Source organism: Anopheles coluzzii, chromosome 2, assembly GCF_943734685.1.
Source record: "Anopheles coluzzii chromosome 2, AcolN3, whole genome shotgun sequence".
Lineage (NCBI taxonomy): Eukaryota > Metazoa > Arthropoda > Insecta > Diptera > Culicidae > Anopheles > Anopheles coluzzii.
This window is the reverse complement of record NC_064670.1, coordinates 74,535,476-74,540,060: the sequence shown is the minus strand read 5'-3', so window position 1 is coordinate 74,540,060 and position 4,585 is coordinate 74,535,476. Positions and strand designations below refer to the sequence as shown.

Sequence of the window (4,585 nt, the reverse complement as noted above, 5' to 3'; positions counted from 1 at the left end):
CAGGGGATATTAGTCGAAACCGTCCGAGAGGTTTATATTTTACATATATTTTATATTTTATTTACGCTATATAGTTCAATAAAATGATGTGATGGTGGGCGGAAAATATTGTGCCAGTGTTATATTAGTGTTTTCAGTGTGGCTATTTTTAAACTATATTAAATATATTATTTATGGAAAGTGAAATATCTGTGGCAATTTTGTTATGTTTTCATTTTTTCGGATGCGATCTGGCCGTCCAATTGGATTATACTGCCACGTTGGCGATCTTCGTACAACATTTTGTTTGAAATATGCTCTGTCAGATACTCGATCTTTTATCATACACGGATCACACGACAGGAACCACCGTCAAAACAAACAACATAACATGGGTGTTGAAAACAGTTTCATACAAATTAGCTATCTGCGGTAAAATTTCACGTTTTATCAAGGTAATATGTAACAAAATCATAAAAGGACACTCGGAACCGTTCTCCCTTACTGAAGTAACATTCAGCGGATGGCCATACATAATCAATAAGTTTATAATCAATGGTTTATTTTGCTGTATCATCAAGAAAGTGATGGTTCAGATCGTTTTCATTTTCAGTTCAGCTCGGAGGAAAATAAAATCCGACAATAAAAGTATAGTTTGCTGGTACCATTCACCCATCAAAATGCCGTACGCAAGTAAAAAAATTAACAGTGGAGACACAAATCTGCGCAGTCTGTGGCGGCTGCGGAATCCGCGCAAGGATTTGGACGAAATCGAAGAACGACCCGGAAAAACTGCTGAAAGAAGGTCGATCTCAACAAGCCGAGTTTCTGGCAGTTTTATTGCATCCACTGTGCTACCTACTACTTCAACGATCAGGCACTGCAGCAGGCCCATTTCCGTACGAAAGTGCACAAGCGTCGCTTGAACGCACTCGAGGCGGAACCGCACTCCATTTAGGATTCGTTGCGTGCTGCTGGCCAGGGCAGCTTCATGCAACACAGCTCAGCTTGGTGGAAGTGGACGAGGGAAAGCGAATGAAGGTGGATACGGTAATTTAGGAAGAAAAGCCCGCCAAGCTGGAACAGAGGGGATCTAACGGTAGGCGGACTAGGCGCTCGCCTGGGGCCCGTAGATCAGCATTCTATAGTATGCCGTATGGACAGAGTAATAGCGACAAGGGCCCCGGAAGAATGGACGTTGGGGCCCCGAGGCTGGCGAATCACTTTCACCCCCCCTCCCCTCCCGCCAGCAAAAATTTTAGGGCCTGTGACTGATGATCTTAGGGCCCCCCCGACGATATTTCAATGGTTCTGTTCAATCTCCCAACAGCAAGTTTAGTGCCGCTCCCCCTCCCCCCCCCCCCCTCCCCAATCCAGGACACCATTTACGATTTACAAGGGGCCTCAACTCGTCTTACCGCCTAGGGCCCCCGATACCACTAATCCGCCACTGAGCAGGAACTGTCCTAGGTGAAAAAGTGGCCATCTACAAGAAGAGCAGTAAAAATAAATGGTTGTTGTGAAGGGGAAAAAAATTAAGAGTACGGCCTTTTTGGACCGTTACTCCTGAATAAAATAAAGAAAGTGATGGTTTTACCTTGATCTAACAAGGTTTTGCTGGTCAACGGGAAAAATGCATAATGTAATTATAAATAAATGAAGTGCTATACTATTGTCATGCATATGATAAATATGGCGAAATTAAAACGTGTATTACTAATTAATCCTCTAGGTGCCCCCGACAGTGAATGTTGTTTTAGCACATACGATCCTCGGTCTAATCAATATTAATCAAAGATCTTAGACAGGTCTTGCTTCGCCTGATCCAGCCATCGAGCTTGCTGTGCTCTTCTGCTCCTCGTGCCGAACTGGCGATCACTGTTTAACACCTTGGTGGGGAATGAGTCCGGTGCTCATAATATACCCCAGACAACGTATCCTGCTAGCCACCTCAGTCCATGCTTGAAAACACCGAACAGTTTGATCGGAGAAGGTGTCGCTCGAACACGCACAGATCGATTGCATTCCTCAAGAATAGATCCATGATACCTTATCTATTTATTATTTTTTGATCTCTTCACAGTTTAAAAAATATCGAAGAAAACAAACATAGGAAAAAATAAATTTCAAAAATTATTTTTATTTCACTTTAAATTGCTAGTTCGATCACAATCGATCAACATAATTCGATCACTGTAGGTAAAGCAATATAAATCTTCTGATTTTTTTCACAGCTCGTTACCTTAATTAAAATAACACTTCTAAAAGGAACAGTCTTTGACTAATGTAAGCATATGTGTGGAAACTATTAGAATATGGTTAAACTACTAGAATTCACCGCACGTTGTAATAAATGCAACAGTAGTTCCACAAGTAACAATTCACCACTGCCGAATTCATCACGATCCCTCTTTTTCAGCATTTGGAGGAACGGTTGGTTAATGTTCGCGCATGTCGAAAGACCGATGTTCAAAATCCAAGATGGCGGCTGTATCGACTGTCATGGCGGAAAAAAATTACACTGATCTGAACAAAGGAAGAACCTTGTTTTGTACATTTTTACAATTGAATACATAAAAAAGCGAACTCTCCCCTTCCTCGGCACTTGTTGTTTACACCCCTTCTTCCACGATTGCACCCATCTGCACTGCCTTGTATAGTCGTTCCAGTTCTCCCTTTCTATCAACAGTGATTCTCGCTTGATATCGTTGCGTCGTGTCGCTCCTTTGGTGTTCCTGTGGATATAGATTTGAAAGAGGTTGTTATTAGAATTGAAATAGGATTGATTGATTGGTAGTCCGGTCTGTTAACCGCACGGCCATTCAGGTGTCCTGCCATCATGGGTGTTATTAGTCAATATGTGATGGTAATGATTCATCATTTTAGGATTAGCGGATATAATAGAAACATGGCTGATAATAACGAGACACCCAATAGTGAAAGAAACAGAGCAGTTCTACCGACTTCGTCTCGTGGCATCACCATCATAGAAAACATATTGATAGCTCCGCCGAAAGCTGTTCATTCCAGCACTTCCCGATCATCATCTCCGCCAGCTTTTACGCATATTAGTGCCCCCCTACAATTAACATCCACAGCAACGCATTCTCGTCCTCACACACAACCAGGATCAACAAAACCTGCAATTCCTCCTAAACCCAAAGTTCTTTCTGATCCTGCTTCTGTTCCTAAACTTCCAATGGCACCAAAAACTAACACAACATTCAAGCCTACAGTAGCACCAAAACCGGCAATAGCATCCAAACCACCAATAGCACCTAAACCATCAGTTTCTGCAACTGATATCGCATATTCAAAGATGAATCGAGAAGAAAGGATTGAAAGGAAGATTGACGTTGCTGTTAAAATGCTGGAGAAGTTATCATCGCAGGTTTCGATGATAATGAGTAGCGTGATGAAACGAATATACCGTCCCTAGGTCATTTGAAGTAGACAGGATAAGCGATGAACATAGCCTAAACAAATTTGAACAATCGTTACACAATGGTACGTATATGGTAAACCTAGTTTGTTAAATCGTGCATATATTAACGGATGTCACAGATTTTTACAAACGGTTAACAATTGTTCTCGACCTTTTTTCCGAAAAAAGATGTTTTGAAGAAATGTTGCTGGACCGGAGAAGGCAAGCAGGGACCTAAAATTTGTTTCTCTAAGTATACGCAAATTTTAAGTCTACTCAAATTGATTGGAGGCAATCGATTGACAGAGCTTACTGACGCCTACGTGAAAACATTCCTAAACAAAAAAAAAATTATAATTGCAAGCCTTCAAAAATGGAAAAGTTAGAAACGACAAAGAAACGAAAAATATCAGAAACGTAATTGTTATAACAGGGTTATAACTTATATTAGCTTATAAGCTTTTAAGATATTTTTTTCCTTTCGTTATGATGAACTGTGATGAACTATACCAAAAAGGGATAATAGATTTAGTTTCTTTCAACTGTATTACGAATATCAAACGAAATATCAAACGAAATGATATGTGATAAATAATGGAACTCAAGGATGGGATATATCTTGTTTCATATTTTTTAAATTATATGTTATTCGAAAAGTTCTTAATTTATGGTAATAAGACTCCTTTCTTGAAATTATTTTTATTTGAGAGCAATACATGCATTCATGTGTAGGATGTAATCCAACTAGCCAGCCTACAGATCACTAAATATATGTTTTATTCCAATAAAGTATGCATGAGCGGACTAAAATAAAACGATTCGCCATCATCAACAGAAACCGCTACCAATTTAACTTTTACATTGTTTAAATCTACTTTAACTACGTCGGTTGGAATATCTGATACTCTACCTATATAATTATAAATAGCTTCCGAACGGTTCGGATAACTAAATGCTGGTTGTGTTTCTGTTAATTGATGCCCTTCTATGATATATGATCCTGGAACCTGCTTAACGCTACTATACCTAATAAGCTTATTATCTTTGGTAAAAAACCAACCGTTCCTATCACCTTTCCTTAATTGAAATTTATCTGTTATTTTTATCTGTCCGAATTCACGTACATCTTCAGCTATGAGTAAGAGATTGTGAACATAACTGGTAATGTGAGATTTGCCATAA

At 39.5% G+C, this 4,585-nt stretch overlaps 1 pseudogene; it reads left to right on the top strand.

The window, feature by feature from the left end:
- The first annotated feature begins 659 nt into the window (after positions 1-659).
- LOC120961268 (zinc finger protein 593 homolog) lies at positions 660-2,421 on the top strand (annotated as a pseudogene).
- The last annotated feature ends 2,164 nt before the right edge of the window (positions 2,422-4,585 follow it).